Below are 15,362 nucleotides of genomic sequence, written 5' to 3'. Positions count from 1 at the left end.
GAGTGAGTTGGAAATGAATCCTGCCTCATTTGAAACTTGACTGTAGCTTTTTGAGAGATCCTGAAGCAAAGATCCCAGCTAGGCCATATCCAGAGTCACAACTTCAGAAACTGAGATAATAAATGTGTGTTGTTGTTTTTTTAATGTGTATCTTAAACCCTTAAGTTTTAAAGTGATTTGTTAAATAGCAACAGGTAACTAATACAGTAATGTGCCAAAGTAGGAACTTGGGAACTGAGTAAAGGGCAGCAATCTAGCTGTTGGTCAACCGGTGGAAGCTGGGGAGGGCTTGAGGATGGCAGCCATGATAGAAGGAGCATCCCATGGGCAGCACTGGTGAAACCACAGTGCAGGTGTCTGTGCAGAGGAGAGTGACTCAGGCTGAGCCCTCGGGGTTGGGGTAGCTGAGGCTGTCCTAGTGGGAACACGTAGTTCTCATCTTGCATCAGTGACCTCTTCACAGCACTCGAGCATGGAAATGCCTCCTTATGTTTATGAAACTCCTCCATTTGTTTGTTTATTGGTTCATGCAACAACTATGAGCTGGAAACGTCTACGTGGTATGGATACAACTCGAAGAGAAGAAATGGCCCACACACTTTGCAATTTCTTTTAGCTTTATTCTAATCTTTCAAACTGCACTTCTGTCTCCTTCACTGGGGGGATTTCTGATCACGTCGGTGTTCTCCATGGCATTGTCCTGTCTTTTCTTCTTATCTTACTTGTCTCCCTGAATGACAGGCTTTATCACTTGTGTGTTGATGATCCTGAATCTACGTACGTAGCTCAGCACTCCAAGTCCTCAGATTGTACATCCAACTTCATATGCTACTTCTATCCCACAGACACTTCAAGCTCAAAAATGACGAAAATTAAATTTATTTCCTCTACCCCTTCCCTCTCCTGTCCTGTCCAAGCCTTCCTTTTCTCCAACATTTCCTCTTCTAAAAAACAGCACCATCATCCCCACCGACTGAGGATAGGAGTCCTCCAGATTCTTTCTTCCTGGCCTCCCCTTTCTTCCTCCAATCTCACTAAGTCTTATAGATTTTTACCTCCTCAAGAGCCATTTCCTGTTCTCCATCACGTCTCTGATGACCATTTTAAGCTTGTATCTTCTTTCAGTAGATTTGAGGCAATAACTTTTACATTGATTTTCTTGTCTCTGTGCTCACGCCTACTGTTGCATCTTTCACACTAGTGCCAGTATGAGATTTCTAAATGCTGGACTATATAGTTCTGGCCCAAACCCTACAATGATTCCCCATTGCCAACAGCGTGAAGTCCATATTCATTAGCTTGCTGTTTGCAGCCCTTCACAGTCTGACTCTGGCTAGTTCTCACCCTCATCTTCAGCTACTTCTTCACACAAACCCTATGCTTTAGCCATACCATTTGCAGTCTTCCTGACATGCTGTGGCTCACTCTCTTTCACTTGGGAGGCCATCCCCTGATCCTATCTATCAGATGAATTCCACATCATCCTTCAACCATTTCTTTGGCTTCTTCAGGTAGAATTGATGTCCCTTACTATCTTCTGCAATACTTTTATTATGGCTCTTTTCATATCTTATTTGCATTCAATTATTTCATGTCAGTGTTCCCTGCTTGTGAGCTCCTTGAAGGCAGAAACTCTGTGTTTTCATCTTCAACTCCAGTACTTGACTTTTACTAGGCATCTAGCAAAAGTTTGCTAAGTGAATAAGTGAATGAATGAAAAAATGATTCAACTGGCAGTATAGGCCTGAGTCTATAAGTGGGGAGATAAATGGGCCCAGCCACAGGGAGTTCTAGAAGGAGAGCAGAGGAAGTGGAGCTATTCCTATCTATTCTCAGGGCCTGCAGCCCAGGCTGTTCACTCCCTTATACAAATACACCTGCCACAAACCTTCCAATCTAGTGTATTCAGCTCATATGGTATGAATCACATAAAGTCAAAGTTAGCCCCTTGAGTATCTCTTAAGGTGTCTCTTAAGTATGTTGTGCAGATATACCATTTCTCAATCCAGTACATCTGGTTTTCTCTCCAGCACGAGAACAGATCTCTCTTCAATTGAGAACCAAATGAAGAAGCTGGCTTACATTCAAGGGCTTTGTTGAAAGATAAATGATTATTCTACTCATCATGGTTATGCTCCTCACTGAGAGAAATAGGAGAAAATGGAGACTGAACGAGGCCAGCTGACCCTCATTCCATATACCTCACTCCCATTTGGGGCTGCATGTACTCAACACACCACTAGCCTCCCTACTTCAGCCACCCAAGTCCCAAGTCCACTTCTGGACTTCAAAGCCCTTGCCTAAGCTGGCCCCTCCTGACCAATGCAGCCATGTGAACTGCTTCTCTCAAGAAGTGCTGTCTCCATTCAAGTGAGGTCAGCATTCTTCCAGATTTCCCTCTGAGATCTTTCCTACCTTCCTACCTTTCCTCAAGCTGTACACTCTGATAGAATGCCTTCTTGTTCCCCTTCCTTTATTCAAATCCCACCAATAGGTTGAAGCCCCACACATTTCAATCTCTCCCAAGTTTTCTCTCTCCTGTTTCTTCTGTTCCTGTTGCCCTTCAGGGTCAGGACTGAGCATTTTAGTCCAGACTTTGACTGTTAGTCTGTGGAAACTTTTCCCATGGCAAGGAGTCTTGCACTAGCAAATATCTGTAGCTCTTTGAGAAATCAAGAGGAGTAGAGAATTGGAAGGACTGACAAAACCCAGTGTTGGTAAGACTATGTAGCAACTGAAACTCTCATACCCTCCTAGTGGGAGTGAAAACTGTTTGGCAATACTTATTAAAGCTAAATATTTACATATTCTTTGACCTAGCAATGCCATTCTTGGGTATACACACCCGAGAGAAAGGAGTGCTCATGTCCACCAAAAGATATGCACAGGCATGTTCATGCCAACTTTATTCTTAATAGCCCAAAATGGAGAACAATTCAAATGTATGTCAACAGTGCTTGGATAATATTCTATAGAATGGAATGTTAAACAGCAATGAAAAAGAATAAACTACTGCTGTACACAACAACACAGAGGACTCTCACAGACACAATATTTGTTTTTAAATGTTATTTTTAGGTGGCCCAATTCTACTTGTATTCTACTTATTTTCATCTTAATAATCTTTTAAGAATTGTGGTTGACACACAATGTTAGATTAGTTTCAGGTGTACAATATAGTGATTTGACAAGTCTATTTGTTATGCTATGCTCACAAGTGTAGCTGCCATGTGTCATCATGCAATGCTATTATAATACCAATGACTGTTCCCTATGCTGTACCTCTCATCTTCATGGCTTATTCATTCCATAACTGGAAGCTTTTATGTCACACTCCTGTTAACCCTTTTGCCCATCCCTCCATGTCCCTCCTCTCTGGCAATTACCCATTTGCCCTCTGTATTTATGTGTCTGTTTCTGCTTCTTGTTTGTTCATTTGTTTTTTAGGTTTCCCCATATAAGCGAAATCATATGGTATTTGTCTTTCTGTTTTATTTCACTTAGCATAATATCCTCCAGGTTCATCCATGTTGTTGCAAATGGAAAGATCTCATTTTTTTTGGCTGAGTAGTATTCCATTTATATTCACAGACATACTGTTGAGTGAAAGAAGCCAAACACAAAAGATTCCACTTGCAAGAAGTTCAAGCACCGGCAAAATAATCTATGGTGTTAGAGGTTGGAATAGCAGTTATCTGTGGGGAGTCATGATGAGGAAATGGCACAAGAAAGACTTTGAGGGTTCTGAAAATAATACTGATTTGGGTGGTGATAATCCAACTGTGTAAAAAGTTATCAAGCTGTATGTTTAAGATTAGTATAGTTCACCTGCTTTGAGTGATATCTCAATAAAGAGGTAAAAAACAAGAAGAGTGTGTCGTTGATATGTTGCTTTTGCTATCCAGCATTTATTTATCCTTTTCTTAAAGTAATTTCACCCTGATTTACCACTGGTTTTCACCATCAGGGGTTGTAGACAAGGCTGATATATAGGTCACATGATCCAGGACTCTTCAATCAGAATTTTCCAAATTCTAGCCACAGTAACTAGTTCAGAGATAGACACGTGATTTTAACCAAACCAGTGATATTAAACTGAGAACTTTTAAAGATTTATTTATTTATTTTAGAGAGAGAACATGCACGAGCAAGAGAGGGAGGGAAAAATCCTAAACAGACTCCCTGCCAAGCACAGAGTTCGCCACAGGACTTAATCTCACGACCTTGATGATCAGGAGATGAGCCAAAACCAAGAGATGCTTGCCTATCTGACCATGCCATCCAGGTGCCCCAAACCCAGAACTTTTTAAACAAATCCTAAGCCTATATGTATATTTCCACAAAGATGAGTTCTATTGAAACATGTCAATAGCCTGTTCTTAGATATAGCTCTTCAGAGGGAGAAGAACACAAAAAAGATTTTCTAGGGCAGCCTGGGTGGCTCAGTGGTTTAGTATACGCCTTTGGCCCAGGGTATGATCCTGGAGGCCCAGGATCAAGTCCCATGTCCGGCTCCCTGCATGGAGCCTGCTTCTCCCTCTGCCTGTGTCTCTGCCTCCCTCTTTCTCTCTCTCTGTCTTTCATGAATAAATAAAATCTTAAAAAAAAAAAGATTTTCTAATCCTCACAGTTCCCATACTGAAGCTGTTGCCTGACATTGAGAAACAACTCCCTACTATGTCCGTCCTTCACTTGCTTGAGGTTGTTGCCTCCCTGGGTAAGTGGATAGGCGTAGAAAGAGTATGGTTTTGGATTTGTCAGATGCCTCCATGAAGATTCAAGGATCACATGACCACAACCTTGCTGCAAGAGACATTGGGCAACATAGAAGTGTTGAAACAAACACATTTGGTGGCCAATGTTACATTGCGTTGGCCACCTCTGAGCTCAGCCATGGCTACTGTTCTCACCGACAGCCTTTCTCCCCTAAGTGTGAAGACTTGTCCTTCAGTATCCTGCCCCAGGGCCTTCTCCAACACCATGAGATCTTCCTTGTTTAGCCCATAGATAAGAATAACCTCAGGTACAGGGGTTACTCATGTCCCTCTTAGTGACTTTCATTCCCTGGGAGATGGAAGCTGGTTGATAAAGGCTCATCTTTAGGTACTTTAAATATAGTGGTAGAAACTTTCTGTATCCTCACCTTGATAACACACTTTCCTCCTTGACATCACCTTCCCTGCTCCCTCACTCCTACTTCAGATGTTCTCTCTTTGGTATGTTACCTATACCAAGTGCTTCTGTCAGACTCTGCTTTGGGAATGAGGCTTGATCAAACTAGGACAAGAGCTCATGGAAAATCTAGGGAGCATTAACTGTTCTCAAACTGCAAGCTACAGAGCTTTGTCAACATAAGGTAAGGAAAGTTTAAAGATGTGAGAACCAATTGCAGAATTGCATGTTAGGCCTCAGGGGTTTACAGAGCCCTTGGGAGAGGCAGGGGTACCACAATATCTTAGCCTCCCTCCTTCATGGATGCATATTAGATTTTACTCGATTCCCATTTATTGTCTTACTGGTTTATGTTAAAGCAGGTTTTTGCTGAGGGGGCAGTCCAGGGCTTAGTTCCTTCACGTAAATGACAGTGGCATGTTATAAATCTGTTGCTTCTCTTTTCTGTTGAGATAATGTGATTGTGTGGGTTTGATTTTTATGTAAGATTATGCTCTCATTACAGCCATAATCTATAGCAAATCTGGTTGACACATATAAAGTTTAATTATTATTACCTAGCTATTATCTAACTTTGGCAAGGCATACCTCAAAGGTAATTCTGATCCTATAAGTATCTAATTGGGTCTAGAAGTTTCTGGGCTTTGCCAAGTAGATTTACAAATTTAGATCACACTAAGTTGGTGGTGGTTAAATAGCTACTTCTTGATAGGAATTTCAGAGTTTCTCTGATTAAAAAGAAAAAGGCAATGATTAGAAATGTATTTAGCTCTTACTCTGTTGCCCCCTCACTCACATTGCTAATCTCTGCAAAGCTCTGGCAAGGTGGTAGTCATAATTTCCTCCTTTATAGCCATGGAAGCAGGAGGCTCACAGAACCCTTGGTCCCAAGGTCATACAGCAAGTACATTGACAGAGCAGAGATTTGAATGTGGATCCAATTGATTCCAGATTTTTTTACTCCTCCTTCTGTATGACATACTGGTATATCTCTAAGTAGGAGAGTCAAAAGGAGAAGGGGAAGGAGTGTCCCACAAATGAATCATAAGACCAGAGCATCTCAGACTTGGAAGGAAGTTTAGAGGCCATCTATCCATACCTGTGGGCAGGACACATGAGTCCCTCCTGCAGAGGTGCAGGCAGGTCAAGAATCAGGGCAAGGAACCTGACAAGGATGTGGGGCAGGGCAGGTGATGGCAGTGGTGGCAATTATAATAAAAGAACACCTTGCGCCTGCTTTCTCTACTGTTTTCTCAGCCCTGAGTTGTGTATCTGTGTATGTGTGCACTTGCACACAATTACACATAATAGAATTTGCCATTTTAACCATGTTATAGTATATAATTTGGTGGCATTCACAATGTTGTACAACCATCACCACTATGTAGTTCCAGAACATTTTTATCTTGCCAAAAGGAACCTCACTTCCTTTGTGAGCTTAAGAAGTCATTTAAGAAGTCACTCTTGGAGCACCTGGGTGTCTCAGTTGGTTAAGCATCTGACTCTTGGTTTCGGCTCAGATCATGATCTCAAGGTTATGAGATAGAATCCCACATCCGGCTCCATGTTTAGTGCAGAGTCTGCTTGAGATTCTGTCTCCCTCTGCCTCTGCCCCTCCCTTGACTTTCATGGACTCTCTTCCTCTCTGAATAAAGTCTTAAAAACAAAAAAACAAACCCAGAAGTCATTCTTCATTCCCCTCTTCCCCCAGCCACTGGCAAATTTTTCTCTCTGGATTTGCCTATTCTGAACATCTCACAGAAATAGAATCATACAATATGTGGTCTTTCTTGTCTGGTCTTTCCTACTTGGCATATTTTCAAGGTTCATGATGTTGTAGGGTGTATCAGTACTTTATTACTTTTTATGTTCACAGCATTGTCTTTAAAGGAAAAAAAAAAGATTTATTTATTTATTTCAGAGAGAGAGAGAGAGAACAAGAACAGGTAGAGGGGCAGAGGGCGAGGGGAAGCAGACTCCCCACAGAGTTTGGAGTTCAACACAGGGCTCAATCTCTCAACCCAGAGATCATGACCTGAGCTGAAACCAAGAGTTGGATGCTTAACTGACTAAGCCACCCAGACACCCCATAACCTTGTATTTATACTGCTTTCTTTAACCTGTTTTCATTATAGTTTTAAAGAAATATTAATTAGGTGTCATTTGAAAAGTATCCCCTTTTGAAAATGTGATCAAAGGGTACAATTACTTTCTTGGGACCATGTAGCTACCTTCCTTGTAGATACAGGGCAACCTAGTGTCTTCTTGGTTTCCTGACTTCTTGATAGAAGGAAGCCTTCTCTTTCATTACAAAAGTATATGCAAATGGGTGCCCGGGTGGCTCAGTGGGTTAAGCTTTGGACTCTTGATTTCAGTTCAGGTCATGATCTTAGGGTTGTGGGATAGAGCCATACATCAGGCTCTGTGCTGGGCATGGAGCCTGCTTAGGATTCTCTCTGCCCCTCCCCAATTTGTGCACAAATGTACATTCTCTCTCTCGCTCTCTCTCTCTCAAAAAGAAAAAAAGTACACAAGATGAAAACTATAAAACTGAGAGTTGTGTTAGACTTAAGTGAAAAGACAAAATTTGTTCCTGAATAGGAATATTAAAGATGTTTATTCTTCTGAAATGGATTTATAAGTTAAATGCTTTTCCAATCAGCATCACCATAAAAATTTTTTCTTTGGTAACATAATATTATTTTAAAGTTAATCTGGAAGAGTAAATATTTCAGAATATCAAAGAAAGCTCTGAAAAATGATAATCCTAAAGGGTGTAGGCATTTTTTAAGAGTAAAACTATTTTAAAGTTAGAGTGACTAAAACAGGATACTAATCATTCTGGAATAGGTAGTTCAATGGAACCATCTACAACAAAAACAAACTCAAATGGCCATTCACTTGGTCTAATCTCCTATCCTTCTATGTGTCTTCTTTAGGTATCCCAGTAGGCCTGTTTCCTCAGTTTTATCAAACCTTGAACCCTGACCCCTCCACTTCTTTCTATCTGTGTCTACCTGTTCATCTTGTCTTTCCTTCCTTCTTAACCTAACTTAGAGCTCATGCTTCATCATTTCCACGATTCTTTGCTCGCACTTTCAACTTTCTTGCTCCACTTACCTTTTGTTATACCTCATGGCAGAAACCCACAACAAATCAAAACAAACTTGGATCTAGTGACTGGAAAGAGACACAAAGAGGATATACTAGACTGAATAGTGTCCACAAATTCAAAACCTCACCAGAACCTCAAAAATGTCCTTATTTGGAAATGGGGTCTTTGCATATGTAATTAAACTCCTACCAGGTGAGGATGGGTCCTAACCTCAAAGATGGTGCCCTATAAGAAGGCCATGTGAAGGTGGGGAGGCATAGAGGCACAGGCATACACAGAGGGAAGACGTCCATGTGAAGATGGAGGCAAAGAGTGAAGCAGCTACAAGCCAAGGAGCCCCAAGGAATGCTAGGAACTACCAGAAGCCAGGAAGAGCCAAAGAAGGATTCTCCTGTCTAGAGTAGATACCCTGATTTTAGACTTTTAGCCTCCAAACTGAGAGAATAAGTTTCTGTTGTTTAAAGCCACCGTGTTAGGGGATCCCTGGGTGGCTCAGCAGTTGAGCACCTGCCTTTGGCCCAGGGCGTGATCCTGGAGTCCCAGGATCGAGTCCCACGTTGGGCTCCCGGCATGGAGCCTGCTTCTCCCTTCTCCTGTGTCTCTGCCTCTCTATGTCTATCATAAATAAATAAATAAATAAATAAATAAATAAATAAATCTTTAAAAAAATAAATAAAGCCACCCTGTTTATAGTTTTTCTGTTGAAGTAGCCCTAGAAAACTAATATAGGGGGTTCAGAGATGCTGGGTACACAGGTACCTTCAGTAAGTGAATTCATCAAGCTATATATGATGCATGCATCCTTTCCCAAGTATTACACTTCAATTAAAAGTAAAAAATATTTTGGCAACATATACAATTATAGAATGGGGTTGGTTTTTTTTTTTGTTTGTTTGTTTGTTTGTTTTTTGAGGTGGAGGAGGGGGAGAGGGAGAGAGAGAATCTTAAGCAGGCTCCATACCTAGTGTGGAACCCAATCAAGGGCTCAATCTCATGACCCTGAGATCACCACCTGAAATCAAGAGTCAGATGCTGAGCCAACTGGGCCACTCAGGCACCCCTAGAATCATTATGTTGTACATCTGAAACTAATATATGCCAATTATATCTCAATTTTTAAAAAAAATTTTAAGTAAAAAAAAAAAAAAATCAACTTATCAGTCATCACCCTTCCTTATCTGAACCCACACCTGTGCTGTTCAGTGCTACTAGAGAAAAACTCCCAACCTCAGTGAGTAATGCCTATTTCTGTGGGGCTCTTGCTCTGCCTAGTGACGCTTCCTTCCCTATGTCCCTGGGAAGGGCTTTCTTTTGCTCCTCTGGAGCTATTTCAAGGTTCTCTTGTCAAAATTTATTCCATGAGAGCATTTCCTCCTTTGCTTGCATCCAATGACCTTGCCTCCAGCTTCTTTGTGAAAAGACACCATTTGAGGGAGACTGCATGGTGTCCTGCCATTCCCCCAATATACCTTTCACTCTCTTTCCCCCCCATAGTTCAAATGGAAGAGATTTCTCTTTTTTTGTCAAGAAATATTTTGTTCTCTGGATCTTATCTCTTCCAGACTCTAAAAAGATCTCTCTTTCACAATGTTCTCAAATTTATAAATAAATCTATGCTCTTTTTGGCTAACATAAAGATTTTACCAATCCCTTCTCATGCCACTCCCTGGAGATTCTGATATTTTTTCGCTAGCAAGGTGTGCTTTGGTGCCTTTTTAAGAATCCCTCTCTCTTCCCTCTGTGCAAGAAGAACCTGTGGGACACCATTTTGGGTCGTTTGCATCACGTAAGCCTTAAATACAAATTGTGTATTGTTTTAAGAATGTGGCCCGGTAATATATTGAACCTTTGTCCTGGGATTTCCTGTCACTCTTTCCTAGCCAGGCATTTTGTTCTGTTGTCTCAGGGAAACTATGACACAGCAGAATGTGAATAACAAAGGACACTCATTTTTGGCTTTTGAAATTTGGAATTTCAAAATCCCAGGCCTCAGGGCAAACACAATAAATTGGGAAGAATATTTTAAAAAGCCAGGCTATCCTTCTAGACTTAAGATTCTATAGTCTGATGAGTCAGAGGAGAGAGGGGCCAGGGGCACAAAGAAAGCTCAAAGGCCAGTGAGCCACCATGTGTGTGTGTGGGGGGTGTTATGGCCGCTACTCACATGCCCCCTTCAGGGCTGAACACTCATCCCCTCCAGCTTCCAGGAGTCTTGACATCTCACCTGAGTGTCTCCCCAGGGCATGCAAGAGGCTGCCTAGCCCAAGATTATACCCTCTCTCTAGAGACAACTAATAAGAACATTTCTTCTATGTGGAAGAACACAGGTCTAGCCTACTAGCTTCACTTTAGGAGGACTCTGAGGGGCCGTCCAGCTTCAGAGCCCCCTTAGGAACTGGTAGAGGCCTCAGCTGCACCTGTACCCCAGTTCAAGCGTCTCTTTCCTCCATCACAACTGTTGTTCAGAAAGGCTCCCCACCCCCACCAGCTTCCTGCATACAAGTATTCATCTACCTAAAAAGGTTGTTACAACAGGGCCTAGCTACCTCCTGGGAAGATGAACCTGTAAACTGAAGAAGGGAAGAAACCTGAACATAACCCTAGAGTTCCAGAAGCTTGGCCTAGAACAGGAGAGTAGAGGAGAAATGGTGTGTGGCTTATATAGGCTGAGAAGGCCCAAGCTGGCCTCAGCGTTTCCCATGGGCCTGAACATCTGCCAGATGAGTACAGGATCAATGATATGGCCAGGAGGGTCCCAGTCATACACTGGCAGATAGTGGGCCTGAAGAGCCTCAAGGCTAGGATCTGCATGGACACAGAACTGAAGACCAGATAGGAACAAGGACATCTCAGAAGGTGCCACCATTATGGACAGGAAACACTGGGCACCCAAATGCAGCCCTCAAGGGCTTCATACTATCTACATCCCTCTGAACTTCAAGAAGAGGAAATCAGGCTGGGAATGGACAGAAATCTCAGTCACATAGGCTATGAAATGACATTTATCAAACCTCCATGCAACCTCCAAGCCAATAATCAACACCAAAAATAAGCAATAGATTAGGGGAAATATTCAACAAATCTAAAGACAAAGGTCTACTATTTTTTTTTTAAAGATTTTATTTATTTATTCATGGCAGACAGAGAGAGAGAGAGAGAGAGAGAGAGAGAGGCAGAGACACAAGCAGAGGGAAAAACAGGCTCCATGCAGGGAGCCTGATGCGGGACTTGATCCTGGGTCTCCAAGATCACACCCCAGGCTGAAGATGGCACTAAACTGCTGGGCCACCGGAGCTGCCCAAGGTCTACTATTTTTAACACAGGAGTCTACACAAATGGACTAGAAAAAGACAAAGGCCCCAAATGGGAAGGGGGAAGGCAGAAATAGGCACCAAATAGTTGTAGTGAAGATCTTGGGTGGTGTGGGTGGAATTATGGGAATTTTTTACATTTCTGTAATGTTTAAGTTATTACAAACTGTAAAAATATAGTTATAATAAAAGCCAATATTTTATTGAATCTTTGTGGTCAGACATCACACTCCACTATTTGCATAAATTACATCAGTCTATCTCCATTGTCTTTTGAAACATGTTCTATCTTTTCCCTGTGTGAGAAAAATGAGGCACGGGGCCTCACACAGTAAGTGGTAGAGTTAGGATTCATACCCAGAGCCTGACTCTGTAGCCTCCGTCCTGACCAGTATGTTATATTGGCATATATTATATATGCCAAAGCAGCATATTTACGATAGTATGTTTTATATGTATATATGTTTTATATACAAATACATTTATATACAAAACATTATATGCACTGGAGGCATAAACATGTATGTGTTTTAATTTGCAATTAAAATATTTATGAGGACAATTACAGACACTAAAAATGCCAGTGACATAATATTACCTGAAAGGTGACCCATGAAATGTGTGTACACAGTGATATGGAATTTTCTACATACATAACATGCATCTCTAAAGAGGCTATAATCGTGGCATGGATGACAGTGATCTTTTCTCCTTATTTGTCAAAGTACAGAAAGTAAGTACCACAAGCCAAGTGGCTGCACTCATTCACATGCAGTCCACGTGTCCAGACTAGACCAGCTCCCTCTCCTGCCTACATCACCACCCTGGTTCATCCTACCATGCTATCATTGTCAACATCATTGTTTGCTTATCCAACTATGCTATGAATTTATGAGGGAGCTGAAGATCAGAGAGGTGAAGTGTCTTGGCTAAGGCTACACAGCTAGGAAGAAGCCAAGCAGGGACTTAAACCAAGCTTCTCTAGGTTTGACACTAGTTTTCCTGATCCCTGTTATAGTGGCTATTACCATTCCATCATTCTACTTTCTTCTCTCTCTAGGAATTGAAAGATATTTGGGTCTTTTATTTTTGGAGAGGGAGCATGGGGAGGCTGGGGTCAGGGGGTGAAAGGAATCCTAAGCAGGCTTTCCACCTACTGCAGAACCCAATGCAAAGCTCGATATCAAGACCCTAAAATCATGGCATAAGCTGAAATCAAGAGTTAGACACAACCAACTGACCCATCCAGATGTCCCTGAAAGCCATTTTTTCTTTTTTTTTTTTTTTAAGATTTTATTTATTTGTACATGAGAGACAGAAAGACAGAGAGAGAGAGAGAGAGGCAGAGACACAGGCAGAAGGAGAAGCAGGCTCCCCATGGGGAGCCTAATGCGGGACTCCATCCCAGGACCCCAGGATCACAACCTGAGCCAAAGGCAGATGCTCAACCACTGAGCCACCCAGGTGCCCCTGAAAGTTATTTTTTTTCAATATACTTTTTATTTTGGAATAAGTTTGGACCTACAGGAAAGCTGCAAAAGATAGTACAGGTTCTCTATACTCTTCACTCAGGTTGCCTTAATGTTAACATCTTTCATAACCATGGTACATATCAAATTTAAGAAATAACTATTACTACGATTATTAACCAAACTCCAGACTTTATTCATATTTCACCAGTTTTCTCACCAAGATCCTTTTTCTGTTCCAGGATCAAGTCCAAGATACTACAGTTGGTTGAAACTAATTTTTCTTTCATACACTAAAAACCATCAAAACCCACTCTTTAATTCCAGTGGAAAAGACTGCACAAATCTGCCTGTGGTTTCCTAAATGTGCTCAAGGAAATTTTTGCTTTTTCAATGGCCATCCTCAAGAATACACAGTCCAGTCAGCTCTTCCAAGTACAAGGAACAAAGAGTCCCTCAACTTAGCTCAAGGAAGGCTTTGGGGAGAGTCCATGGGAGTTCATGGACAGGAGTCAAAGACTCAAGGATGGGAACTGGAAGAGCCATAAGGAATGGGGTCTGTTATTTCTGGTTTGTCTGAGCTCTCTGTCCCCTCTACTCCCCACCTCCTCTTCTTTGCCTCTTCCTGTACCTCTCTTCTAAACCCACTTTCTCAGCTTAATTGTCCTACAAATACCCACATTAGCCATCTTAGCCCACAATCCTCATAACTCAGCATGTGTCACCAACTGTAACCTCACTCTGATTAAATCTCAGCTCGTATATTCCAGCCAACTCCTGATTCTCATGGGTGCTAGTCAGTTAATGAACGGTGGTGAAACTTGGGTCTATCTTCCAACCTAATCAACTTTTTAATACATTTATTACAATGTTCTTTGTTACTATGGCATAAAAGTCAACTTATGATGCAAGTTATCATTAATCTTTGACAATAGATTTATTAGAATCCATTAAAAAAGACAGAGAACAGGGATCTTCAACATTAAATTTTTAAGTGTTGACGGTAAACTAGACAAGAATAAAATCTCTAGAGATTTTTAAATATAGCTTTCAGAGACTATCTCAAAGGCTTTTGGACAAACTACATGGAATTCAAACATTTCCCAGAATTTCAGTGGAAACAATTTAGCTAATGCCCTAGAAAAGAAAGTACACAGCTAATTCAAATCTGCTAATTAATCTAATAGAACACACTGGCTCTTGATAGCTTTCCCCTTTGGGAGAGGAAAAAAATAACCCTTCTTATAAATCAATGTTTCCTTAAACACAAAGACTGAAATTTATGGCAGTTCTTCAGGGATTTTAGGCTTCAAGGAACCAATGAGAAAGTTCTTACTTGAATGTACATACACATCCTGTTCCACCCGTTGACACTTTCCACACTTCCTCTCTCTCTCTCCCTCTCTCCCTCCTTCATTCCTACCTGATTCGGGGCCTACCATATATCTCTTAGGCCTTGATGAAACAGCAGTGAACAATAAGTAATAAAGGGGTTCAGAACATGCCACCTCAAAATAGGCTGCTTTGGCATATTATTTTGAGCTTAAATCACTTGTAAAAACAACAGGTACAAGGAAAGCACTCTGACCTTTCCTTTTCTTCCTGAAAAGGAGAGATGAAACTCCCAACATGAAAGCTGTCCTCCTAATATCAAGAGGAAGAGAACATTTTTATCAAGAAAGATGGGGAGCTGAGGTTGAGGGAAATTTGTATACAATAACTCTTATCTTCTAGTCTCCCCATATATTTTACTTACTTTTCCACAATTGCCACTCTTTTTTTCAACTTAGTATATAAGCACTTGGGTCTAGATACTTCTTTGGGTCTTTATTTTCCTGTGAAGACTCCTAGGTACATGCAAATATTTATTAAAATGAATGTTGTATGTTCTTCTCCTCTTACTCTGTTAAGACAGTCCCAACCAGAAACTCTAGGAGGATAGAGGAGAAATTTTACCTCCCCTACAGTAGTAAATAAATAAAATAGAATATTATATGTGTAACATGTTGGGGGAAATATAAAGCAAGGGAAGGGCCAGGGAGTGCTAATGAGAGAGACACTGCTACTTTAAATAGAGGGTCAGAGAAGGCTCCTAAGAAAGGGACATTTGAGCATAGCCTGAAGCAGGTGAGGCAGAAAGACTTGAAGATATTTGGGGCAAAAGCAAATGGAAAAGGGTGGGGAGTTTGAGAGCAACAAAGATCAGAACTGGCATTAGTGGGAGATGAGCTGTACAAACTCAGGATCGGATCCTGCCTTTTGTCCAAATTTTTAGATTTTGTGTACCATGGATTT

General features: G+C 41.3%; 1 pseudogene; it reads right to left on the bottom strand.

Annotated features, from left to right (window-relative positions):
* Positions 1-11,153, bottom strand: part of LOC112652178 (nucleoside diphosphate kinase B-like) — a 40,594-nt pseudogene extending 29,441 nt beyond the window's left edge.
* Positions 11,154-15,362: the final 4,209 nt, after the last annotated feature.

The sequence above is a fragment of the Canis lupus genome, chromosome 13, assembly GCF_003254725.2.
Source record: "Canis lupus dingo isolate Sandy chromosome 13, ASM325472v2, whole genome shotgun sequence".
NCBI classification, from domain to species: domain Eukaryota; kingdom Metazoa; phylum Chordata; class Mammalia; order Carnivora; family Canidae; genus Canis; species Canis lupus.
Note: the sequence above shows the minus strand (reverse complement) of the source record. Positions and strands in the feature narration are given on the sequence as shown.